Source organism: Camelus dromedarius, chromosome 3 (genome assembly GCF_036321535.1).
Source record: "Camelus dromedarius isolate mCamDro1 chromosome 3, mCamDro1.pat, whole genome shotgun sequence".
Classification (NCBI taxonomy): Eukaryota; Metazoa; Chordata; class Mammalia; order Artiodactyla; family Camelidae; genus Camelus; species Camelus dromedarius.
In genome coordinates this window covers 92,412,217-92,425,034 of record NC_087438.1, presented here as the reverse complement: position 1 = coordinate 92,425,034, position 12,818 = coordinate 92,412,217, and positions in this window count along the sequence as shown.

The window sequence follows — 12,818 nt, the reverse complement described above, 5'->3', positions numbered from 1 at the left end:
GCTAGAAATACACTGTATCATTAAGAACATCTGAATTCTTCCATTATGAATTTTAACATTTGTAGTTCTTTAGGACAAAGGTCCCTTAACACCCCAGCCTTCCACTGGGCCTGCTGAAACTACAGCTCTATAATTTTAAAATGTGCCAACTTCTCAAAAGCCTGCCTTCTCTGGAATCTTGCTTTCCATGGAGGATGCCACTTCCCCAGGCCTCCTGGGATGAGAAGTTGAGTCTTTTCACTCTCTGCTGGCACATCAATACCTCCCCCATCTCCAACAGCCTCCGCGTTGTAGCACCCGATGATTGGCAACTGATTCATCTAGACTTGGGCATCGGGCACCCATCTTCCCCCTCTGCCCCCAAGACTTCTCCCCTCCTAGGTGACCGACATCCACATGGATAACTCCTCCTATACTCTGACCTCCACTTCCTAGACCACCTCTTTCCAGCGTCCTCCTCCTCGGCTCCATCTCAGCCACCCAGAGTCACACCTTGCACCTTGTTATGTATCAATAGTATTCCCTTGTTAACATCACTAATTCAAACACTCTGACCACACCCTCCTCTTTCCAACTTGCCTGTTAGTTTACTACCTCTGTGGACATCCTTTGACCAGTCCAGGACTTCGAGTCCTTCACCCCTTCTTTTTCTGCCCAATCCAACAGTGCAGTGCAAGTGCATGAAGAGAGAGACCAATTAAACTGATTTGTCTTTTTCCTCATGTAAATTTGAATGCTTTTACTATTTCATCAGTAAGTATCATGCTGGCTTAGCTTTGGGGCATATGTGCACATTATTTTTTTAATCACCTTAAGAAATTATATCAATCTATAGAGGGGTGGTCAGGAATGCCTTTACTACATTTGAGCACAAATCTAAAAGGAAAGAGCCACACAGTTTTCTGGGAAGAACATTCCAAGCAGTATAAACAGTAAATCCAAAGGCTTTGAGGCAGTAGCATGCTTGGCAAGTTCAAAGAACAGCAAGGATGCCAGCCTAGTAGGGGCAGAGGAAACAAAAGGGAGAGTGGGGGGAGGGGTCATCAGAAAAATGGATCAGGGGCAGACCATGGAGAGCCTCCGAGGCCATGAAAGGCCTTTGGCTTTTACTCTGATGGGAGGGTTCTGAGCAGAGAAGCAACATGTGCCAACTTGCATTTTGAAAGGCATACTCTAATTGCTGGGTTCAGAATAGCCTCTAGGACAGGGCAAGGGTGGAAGCAGGGGTTCCAGGTAGGAGGCTATAATGATAATCCAATTTAAGAGACAGGAAGATAGAAGTGGTGGAAAATGGTCAGATCTACTTTGAAGACAGTATTTTGAAGGTAGAATCAGAGAGACAGATACATCCAGATAAACAGAGAGATAGGTACCTGATAGGTGATAGTTGGAGAGCGGGTAGATAAGATCAATAGAATGAAGTCACTGTGGAGACGTATCTGAAAGCACACCCCCACACACGGTGGACTGAGAAGCATATCAGAGCAGTTCATATGATCCTACTGACACTAAATAATAACATATTTCTACATGCTTAGGAAGATGCTTGGAATGACACACACTCAACTGTTAACAGTGATTTCCTCTGATAAATAGATTTAGAAAAGGCATGGGGGAGCAATCATCCTTTAGTTTATAGGCATTTTTTATTAAAACAACGAGCATATATACTCATTACTCCTGCTGAATCCGACAGCACCTCTCCAAAAGAGGTGGCGACCCCTGGGCTAGCTGACCTCTTCATGGGTAAGTCACCAAAGGGCGTCAAACATCAGATGGCATACTGGACCTAAAGATTCTCTCCAAGCCTCGGGCTTCCTTCCCAAGATAAACAACCATGCAGGACCCCTTCATCTCTCTGAGCTTCAGTTCACCCTCTGTTAAGACAGAGATGACAGGACCTGATCCACTGGAGGGTTGAGATAATGTACATAAAGTGTCCAGCACAGTGCTTGGCACACAGAGACATTGGTAAGCATCAACTCCGTGCCCATCCCCGACCAGGATTCCAGGCAAGAACAGGAGGTGGGGCTGATCCCAAAGGCTCAAAACCCCCTGAGATTCCAGGTTCCAGAGAGACAGGAAGGGTGCTAATCTAAAAGGGATTCCAGCACCACACCCCCAAAAGCATGTGGGTCTCCCTCAGGGGGAAGGGCAGAGCTGCTTCTCCCTGACCCACTCTGGAGAAAGGCAAAAAGTCATGTAGAAATACCTACACCCTACTCACAACAGCATATGTCTGGACTCCCTGGAATTCCCAGTCAAGATCAGAAGTTCCTGACAATTTGTGATTCTCCTCTCTTGGCTTGAGAGAAGGCCATGGAGAAAGGGAAAGAAAAGCTGACTGCTATTTATCTAAAATCACTAATACTTTTGAGAAGCTGTAAAATGTGCCTGCTCTTGCCAAATGGATGTCGAAAGAGCTCTGATCCCCATTCTGGCTGGAAATGATCCGTTCCCCTCCTAATGCAGATATATGGTTTTCGTGTCTCAAATCTGCCCAGTCAGAGGCACAGTACATTCCTAATTATTCTGAAATGATTAAAAATGGAGCTATAAATCTCTGCTTTGACATGACATGGTGATTTGACCCCCAGACATACCGTAATGGGTTATTAACAATGCTTCCCGAATCTATTGAAATTTTTTTCCAAAGCTATTCAGTAATTAATAGCTGTTCACACAATGATCATTTTTGAATAATTATGGAACTGTCTCACATTATTTTGTGATGAGAATATAATTATGTCCATTAAAATTATTTGTATAGTTTTTAACCTTCTGCCTAAAATAAATGAGGCTGGGCAAAGGGGAACACAAACTTTGTGACAATACATAGAGGTTATCTCCTCTGAGACACAATTCCCAAGCTTATTTGGTAGCCCAGAAACTTAGAGTTCGCCCTTCAGCTTTTTCAGAGACCCTGGAGGCAAATGGCACTGAGGATGTGCCTAGGACGGAGGGTCCTCAAGACCTTAGTGACTTCACACCTTCCCCTCTAGAAGCCATCAGGCTGCACCCCTTCAGCCTCTGGTCATCTCTTTTCTTGGCCCCCTTGCCCACCTCACCCCCCCAGCCCACCCTCCTGGCTGAGCCCCTAACAGTTTATGTAACCCCCCATTTCCTGGGCCTTTGCCCTACTTCCTTTGTCTGGCTGGGACATGCTGGAAGGCTTGTGCTCACCTTACTCATCCTTGTGTCCAGCAGAGCCCTGAGACTGGACTTGCATTTCCCAAAAGGCCATTAGCAAGTGGAGGAAGGTGGAGAGAGCTTGCTTAGTCACACTTGCATTTGAGGAACAAGACAGGATGAGAGACAAGGGGCCTTGTTTTTTCATGTCTGAAGACTCCACTTTTTGCTGGGACTATCTCAGGGTGTGTTTGGAGTCAAGAGGAGGCATGACTTCCTGCCTTCCCAATGGCAGTCCCAGGTTCTGGGAGCCTCCCACCTCAGATCTGGGTAAGAGGAGAGGCCCCAAATCCATGGGGCAAACTTAAAAAAAAGTATTCGTCACTCATCTGAAATTCTAATTCAACTGTGCGTCCTGCATTGTATCCGGCCACTCCAGGTGGAGATGAAATGGAGGCAGGTGTCCACTGGCAGGGCACCTCTCCAGCCAGCCCAGCTGGTCTCCCTCACTCCTAAGGCCAGGTTGCCACACGATCACTCCCACCCTCAACACATCACTGTTCTGGGTTCAAGCTCAAAACTCTGCAGGGCCAGAAATGAAACCTCACCTGGAGGTCTTGTTCGTCAAAATAACTGCACCCTCTCTCCTCAGCCCCTGCCCGTTGCCCAGCTCCTCCATCCAGCTGACTCATCTCTTGCCTAGTGTTCACCTTCTCTCCACCCTCACACTCCTGCCAGCATCTCCAGCCTGGGTCACAACAGACTTCACCATCTGGGAAAAGGGAACTCAAAGGGGCCTGGCCCCTAACACTGGCTACCACACACTCCAAGAAAGTTTCTGTAATGTGGGGGGAGCTGGTTGTGGGGGTGGAAGGAAAGAAGCAGTAGCCAAAGCTGACTGTGCAGACAGGTCTGTGACCTATCTCCTCCTCCTCCATGCCCCTCCAGCTGTCCCCAGGACAGGAGGCTTCCAGCAGCTTCCCACCAGTTCTCAGATCCATTCTTTCACTTGGCCCATAAATATATACTACACACCCCTACTGCGTGTCAAGAACTGTTCTAGATGCTTGGGATATGTCACAGAGAAAAGAACAGAGATCCCTGCCTTGTAGCATTTATTCATGCAGCAAGCAAAAACTCCAGAACTCAGCACCAAAACAGTCACAGATCAAACTGGAAGCTGAACTTTCACCACTCAGGTAAAACACAGGTAACAATGACTCAGACTGGAAATGTTAGATTATTTCAAGAAAAACAGAGAGGAGGCAAATAATTCAAACATAGTAAAGCAAGGACATTAACAAATACATTTAAGACTGTTCTTTGGGGAAGACCAGACTTAAAAACAGTCAAGTATCTAGCAAATAACAAAAAAAGATAAAATTTTAAATGGTAAAAATAAAACAATAGGAAGATAGCTCAGTAGTAGAATGTGTGCTTAGCATGCACGAGGTCCTGAGTTCAATCCCCGGTACCTTCATTAAATAAATAAATATAAATAAACCTAACTGCCTCCTCCCTCAAAAAAAAATTTTTAATTAAAAAAATTTTATAACAAATAAGTCAATAAAGCATATACAGGGAAGAATTAAAATTGTAAGGAATTTAGCTATTATTTTTTGCTAATGAATTTGAAGATCTCAGTAACATGGATGATCTTCTGGGGATATAAGTAGAAATTATCAAAATCAATCCTATACAGATTTTTTAAGACCAATATTCAAGGGAAAAGTTACCATATATTCACTTCCACAAAAGGCTCCATGTCCATATGTCAAATTTCAACTTTCAAGAAACTGATAATTCTTACCATGTGAACTGTTTTACCACATGAAAAAAATTGAGCAGCCATCTAATTTATTTTAGACAACTATTGTAACGCTGATGCCAAAATCTGATAGAAATAGTAAGCAATAACAAAGAAACTATGGATTGTCCTGACTTACGAAAATAAGTTTAATAATCCTAAATAAAATACCAGAAAATAGAATTAAATGAAATATTAAAAGAATAACACTTAACAATAAAGTAGAGTCTATCCCAGGATTGCAAAAATGATTTAGTGTTAGGAAATTAGTCACATAATCTCAGATCAGGGCATTAATTTTTTAGAGATAGCCTTATGCGTACACTCCTGTTAAACTCAACATCTTGACCTCATGACAGTTCTAAAATCTGGGAAGAGAATGATATTTGTTGAACATAATAGAGTATTATGTTGTACAAAAAATGTCTCTTCCATGAGGATCCTGGTTATAGTCAAATCTTTGTATATATAATTATATGACACTAGCAATGGGAAGAAAATACATAAACACATCCCTTGGTTATTCTCAGGTGCGTTTCTTTCACATTGTTGAAATAGTATCTTTCCATCAATTTGTAAGGTTAATATAAGGTTAATATTAAACAATTCCTTCCCCTCTCCTTCCCATCAAGCTATAATTAAGTCGTTGCATCTTAGAACCAACATCTTTAATTTGAGAAAATCAGACATATCTCAAATGAGTAACTCACTTCACATCTACCAGCATAACACTCGAGTTTTGACACTAAAATCAGAAAGAAGACAGGGATGCTCATTATCACCATTATTATCTAAGACTATTCAGAAAGGCCTAATCAATACAATAAGAAATAGCATTTAAACTGTTAACTATTAAAAATAAGACTATACTAGCATTTTCATTCATTCACTCATGGTGTATTCATGTAAAATTCAGGACAATTTAATCTAAAACCATCAGAACTAATAAGAACAGAGTTTGGTACCATGTTATTAACAAATATGCAAAACTCAATCGTTGGCAAGGGTGTGATGAAACAGATATACTCATATGTAGTTCACAAGAATTTAAGTTAATACAACCCTTTTGGAAACAATTTGGCAATCAGTGTCAGAAATCTTAAATATTCATACAAAAATAAATAAGTTAATTCCCCTTATGGCAGATACCTTTGCTTTCCCAAAAGCTACTCCTGCTTCTTTCCTAACAGAACCTAAACTTTGGAGAGTGATGTCCTCAGCCCAGATCTAAGACAACCATGGTAGTGCTTTTATTGTTTGCCAGTGTTGGGTCTAGGAGTAGGCATTTGACTTAGACCAGGTAAAGGAAAGTCTGCTTGAGACTTTAAGCTCTGGAAAGAGAAAGCTCTTAAGAAGAAATCCCTTTTGCTCCTAACACTTTTCCTTCCTCCTTGGGGTTTTATCAAATAATGATGTGATGCTTGGAGCTATGGCAGCAATTTTGGACCATGAGGCACATATTGTCAGTACACTGGGAAACAGAAATCACCTGAGCTCTTGATGGTATCACTGAGCCACTGCTCCAGCCTTTATAGTCTTTCCTCTAAATGTGCATCTGAACACATAAGGTGTCCATCATTTATGGCTGGCTGACAAATTTTTAATAACCCCATAATATTTTGGCAGTTTCACAAGAGTCTTACCTTCCTGTACTAGGAATCCAAAGAGTCACTTATCAGACTTCCTTATTGCTAGACTGCAGACATGTGTCCCAAATTCTACCAGTGTGACTCACTCACATGGGACCTGGATTCAGAAGGGAGAGGTGACATGACAGCCATGTGCAAAGAGCTGAGTGTCCAAGTACTGTGCTGTTGGAGGCAACTCGTCCTCCTGGAGAATCTGTGACAGAGCTTCTGAGTCCACAACCTGGGAGTCATTAAAGCAAAGCGGCAGGAAGTGGCAGCAGTAGTGCTGCACTGAAAAATCCCACAATGGGACAGAGCACCAGTCCTAGCTGCACTGTTCCCGGCAGTCGTATCTGAGCCTAGTTCTCTGCATCAACATCCCAACCCCCCCAGAGAAAGCTGTTCAACTGTATAAAGATTTAAATATCCCCAGTGGATTCTTTCATTTGCAGACAAGAGCCCAAACCTCTAATTCTACCTCTAACAATCTATTCCAAAGAAAATAATACAAAATCTAGAAAGAGACTTATACTTAAAGTTGACTGTTGCTGTATTAACTACAATGGTGAAAAAAAATTTTTAAACAAGTTAAATGTCCCACAATGAGAAAATTATTCATTCGTAATAAACCACCTGAAATTATAAAATGTATGTAAGAATATGGAAAAATACTAAGACAATAATGCAATAGAAGAAAATCATATGTAGTTTGACCACAGCCATATTAATAGCAATCAGAGTCCAAGAAATATTTCCCCTAATTTGTCCAACAAGTACTTCCTATGGCAAACACCATGAGGGTGTCTGCACGGTCCATAAGCCATGCTATCTTCCCTGAGAATCTGCCTTCCCACACCACAAGCATGGGTCCTGGCAGCCATGTCTGTGCCTCATGACTCCCACTCCCTTCCCACAGTTGACTAGCCCTGGGGAGACTACCTGAGCCAAGCTGAGTCAGTGAGACTCTTCTCCAAGTGTGTGAACTCAGAATGTTAATTTCCTCACATGACTAGAACTGAGTGCCAAGTCGAGGGGTGCAGGACAGAGAGCAAGAGATGGAGAGAAGGAAGAAAGGCAGAGGGAGAGAGCGAGCAACTTTCTAGATTCCAGTCTCAGCCCATTCCTGAGTCCCAGCTTTCTCCCTGTCTTTGGATTCTGAAAGAAATTCCTATGTCCTTATAATGATTTGGAGCCATTAACTAGTTTGAGTGGGCTTCTGTTCCTCAGAATCAAAGATGGTTTTCCTAGCACATTTCTAAAGGTGAACCTCAAGATGCCATGGATCTGAGGGCCCATCACCCTCAGCCTCCCTGACTTCTCTTCTGTCCACTTTCACCTTCCCAGAGTCTGAATCTTGTACCTCAGACTACACAGCCGAGCCAAAGTCACCCCAAGCAAGGTTGGCCAAACCAGCCTGGAGACCGAGGAGGATGGGAATGAGGAGTCTAAGGTAACGACGTAAGAATGGACTTGTTTTTACCAGAAGGAAGACCAAAATTTTGGAGCCGGGAGTTGCTTTTAGGGTCTTGGCCAGAGCCAGAAGGAACAGTGAAGGAAGAAAGACAGTCTGGAGATAGGGCACTGTGAAGAGAAAGGAGAGATCTGAGCAGTTGCCAGAAGAGCCAGTCTTCAAGGATGGAAATGGATAAAAAAGAGTATTTGGGAAGTCTGCTGATAAATCCTGGCTGTAGGTCCCATTAGCAAAATCTTCAGCAAAGCTGTTCATTACCCCCATCAAGGCTTTGGGAGACTTGTTCATTTCTTTTTGCTGCTTAATTGTGTTGAGACTGTCTTCAAGAAAAGAAGTCCAGTTGTTTTTTTTTTTTTTTTTCCCTGATTTCACAGGGGGCAAAAGGCGATCTTTCCACTACTTAGAGCATGGAGGATGAGATTTGGTGGTTGTGATCCTAAAAATGAGAGGAAAGAGAGCACAGAAAGGTTTGTGCGTTTTCTGAGAAAAGTGCTGCTGGCGAGTGCACATTCTGATAACTCCCCAGAGTGCAGAACGAGCTGTGGTGTGCAGAAAAGGCCCCATCGTCCTTCTGCACCATTTGCAACAGAACCTCTCCAGGAATCCTGCTTGAAATGTAATTCAATTAATGGTGATGAGTTGACTGCTGATCAGGATGATTAAAGCCTTTGCTGACGCAGAAAATTTGGAACTTCGAAAGGACCAGAACTGGCATGTTTCCCCCAACAGCCCTGGGCAGTGAACCTGGGCAGTGATGCAGCCCAACCAGGATAGAGGAGTCAGGTCTCCCACACACACCCTAATGGCCCCTGTCACTAAGAAGACAAAGAGCTTCCCATCCCATCATCCATGCCTGTCCCCTAACCCTAACCCCAAAGGAGACAGGCTTTCCCTGTGGCCTTCTAGGACAGCAGAGAAAGGAGATTAGGCTATCAGAGAAAATGCTTTCTGGAAGGTCCACATCTGCATATGTGAAGGCAGTTATTACACTCCCAAGTGGGTCAGGAATAGGGTCCTAAAAAGGAATTTCTTTCCGTCTTGTCTCCCCTATCCCAAGAAATCAGAATCCTTTCACACACTTTCTCCTCCCTCCTTCTCAGTCACACTCTTGATTCCGTCATCATTTGGAAAGTCTTATGAGGTTTGTATAGAAGATGATTGACCTGTCATTAAGAATTCAAAAAAAAAAAAAAAAAAAAAAAGAATTGTCCACAAGCAGTCTAACAGACATACCATACTCTGTACCCCATACACATGTCCTAGCCTGCCCTCTAAAACTGATAGGGGTGACCTATCAGGAGCTGACAGTTGTAATTAGGCAGAGACTTAATTAGCATAGCCATAGCAATGAGAACTCGCTGGAGAATCCAACAAAAGCCTGGAGGATTTCCAGACATGACTGCACAAAACACAAGAGAGGGGAGAGAAATGGGCCACGTGCTGACCATAAGATGTGGTGTCCTCAACAGCCCTTGACCAATGCTTGTGCTGGAAAGAACCCCTTCATTCACCCTCTCTCCATCCTCCATCAACCTACCATCCAATTATCCATCCACTTCATCATCCTCTTCCTTTCATCCATTACTTCTATTTATGCATCCATCCACCCATCCTCCCTTTAGCTATCCTTCCACAGATTCACCAGCCTCTTTTTCATCCACCCTTTTGTTCATCCATCTTTTCACCCAACCATCCATCTTTTCATCTCTCTGAGCTCCATCCAGCCAACCATTCACCCAACCACAATGTTTTCCATCTCTAGGTTCATTTATATCCTCAAAAAAAATCCTGTCACACATCCACTCACCCATCTACCCAACCGGCCTACTGCATGCAGGATCCATGTCAGTTTCTGCAGCTGCAGAAATGAATATGGGCTGCTCTCCACCCAGAAAGACTTCTTGGTCCAGTGAAGAGGGGCCTTCACGAATAAAGCCCATGCAGTGAGCTCCCCTGGAGACCTAAATGTATTCTCTGTCTGGGATCTCCAAGCGGCATATTCTGGTTGCCCTACCCTGCCAGCCCCATCACAGTCCGGCCCAGGGATGGTTTCCTGGCAGACCCAGAAGGCAGAACAGGGGAGCAACATTCCACGTGGAGCTGTCAAGAACTGAGTGCTTGGCCTCCCCAAGCCACACTGCTCAAGTGCCTGACCAGGCAAGAGGGGGTTCTCTTTACAAGGTACGCAAGGCCCCTCACCAATGTTGCTTCCTCCCTTCAGCCTCTAGACCCATGCTGTCCAGTCAAAATACAGATCACATATTGAAAACTAAATTATCTAATGGTCACATTAAAAAGTTTTTTAATGAGATTAATTTTAATATATTTTACTTAACATCATGTATCTAAAATATTATCATCCCCATATGTATTCAGTATAAAAATTATTGAGATGGTTAACTTTTTTTGTACTGAATCTTCAAAACCCAGTGTGTATTTTATATGTATAGCACATCTGAATTCAGACGAGCCCCATTTCCAGTGCTCAATAGCCACATGCAGCTAGCAGCTGCTATATTTTAAGGCCAGACCAAGACACGAGCTACCCTAGTAACTGCGGACCCTTTTAAGTTGATATTTGCTAAGTATTTGCTAAGGGGTTAATCAGAAGATTAGCTAAGTACTGTGACAAGAAGGGCAGGAAAGCAAAGACGATACTCACAACCCCTCCTCCATTGTCCTGAGCAATTGAGGTCCATCCCCAAACCAGCACACCTTCTCCGCAAAACCCAGCCCTGCACTTGCCAGACTGGCCCCCTCCAGACACAAGCCACACTCAGTTACTTAACTGTGCCCCTTGGAAGTCTGTCCCCACCCACTTCTTAGGAGCCCCTTAAGGTAATTTCTCCCAACCACAGGGAGTGAGATCTGTCATCAACAGCTCTCTCCAAGTTCAGGATTCTGTTAGATCCTCTCAGAGATGGAGTTCTGGGATGCTTTGCAGCCGACCCACCTCTTAACTAGCTTTATCCCTGTTCAGATTCCATCTTCTCTCTTCAGGTGAATTCTCTCTTCTCCAGGACCAGTAGATGAGGCTGAATACACAGATATTGGTGTCCAGGACAGAGACTGCCCAATTCTTGCGTATTTGGGGATCTTATGGCTTCACTGAAACTTAGCAGCAGCCTAAGGGGTAAGAAGGGCTGTCTTACTCTAGAGATGAAGACACAGAGGCTGAGAGGCTGAGTGACTTACCCATAGTTATACAGGGTCCCAGTAAAAGTGATGCAGCAGATTAGATCCCAGACTGCCCACTGCTGCTGCCCATCCCCCTCACACTTCCCCACAGGCAGCCTTTCTAGACTGGGTGACTAGGCAGAGGAGAGGGGTCTCAAAAGGTCTCCCCCAAGGTCCCAGACCCATCCCACCCCCAAGGCAGGCCCATGAAGAGGAGCCCTCACCAAACTGTCCCACCTTCCCCCATCCCATCTCCCAGAAATAGCTCACCCTGGAGAACACAGCCTGCAGGCTGCCTTCAACAAGCTCCAGGACTTCACACCTCTGTGCCTCTGCCCATGTGGCTCCTTCTGCCTGTCATGTTCTTCCTCCCCTTTTCTGCTCAGAAAAGTCATTACCACCTTCAAGGCTCGGCCAAAGCTGAGCTCAGGGAAGCCTTCCGTGACAGCCCCAAGCAGAATGACTGCTCCACCTGCATTTTTTCCAATGAGCAATAAATATACTTGTCGGGTCTAATGCCCCACCACACTGGCCTCCCGAAAAAGCACACATGGAAATTGAAACCAAAACAATGCCCAACAAGCAGGGAACTGACACACAGTGAGGACTCAGAAATGTTCATTAAATAACCAGGTGGGAAGCTGACAGTGCACTAAGAGCCCGTGTCACCAGTGGGCTGTTGGGGCCCCCACTCCTAATCTCAGCCTCCACCCATTTCTCTGGAACCTTATGTGCCTGTGGGCCCCCCAGTCTGGGTGCAGTAGGGCCACTGGGAAACCCCTGCACACACATTCAGAGGCAGAGCCCCTCCTGGGTCCCAGCTTCCATCTTTAATTCTGTCCCCTGGGCAGATTTCTCAGGGAAGATGCTACAGATGTAACATCTCCCCCTTCCCACCCACACACTCAAAGGAACATCCTCCTGGTTCTAGATGTCAAAATTCATAGGTAATTTAGTTTGCTCAAGAGCATATTGGGAGATTATTTATCTGTGTTCTCTAGAAAATGAAAGCCATAGTAGATCTTGCTGATTATATTACCCCACTGAGAGGCAGAAATAATCCTGAAGATGGCAAGTTAAATCACTACTTTGTAATTTACTAAAACAAAACTAATACCCAAAGAAATGTTTTCTCCACTGTTTTATAGTAATTTCACCATTAAACTGTCTTTGATTGCAATTCATAACAATGAATGAAGAAAGGAAAAAGGATATCTTCACCCTGGCCAAGAAATTTATTTTTCTGAACACTAACAATTTTCCCCATAAGCAAAACACTGGGCATCCTTTCCAGAGTAGCCATAGCCCACCTAAAATGGTAACTGGGCATGAGCAGGGTCACACTGTGTAAGCCATCCTCCCTCCTCCCCAGAGAAAGCCACCAAGTCCTCTTGCTGGGACTGAAGCCTGGAGCAGCCCAGATGAGTTAGCATGGCACTGTGCCTCGTGCAGATTGCCAGAGAGCCTGGGACTTGGGGGTTCAGTATCTTTGACTTCAAAGTCTAGGCATATTTATCTTAAAGGCTCTTGGCTGGGGTGGAGATCCAGCTCCCAGGTAGAGATGGACTCTGGGAGTGTCTAGACATCAAGCCACACAAGGCCGGCC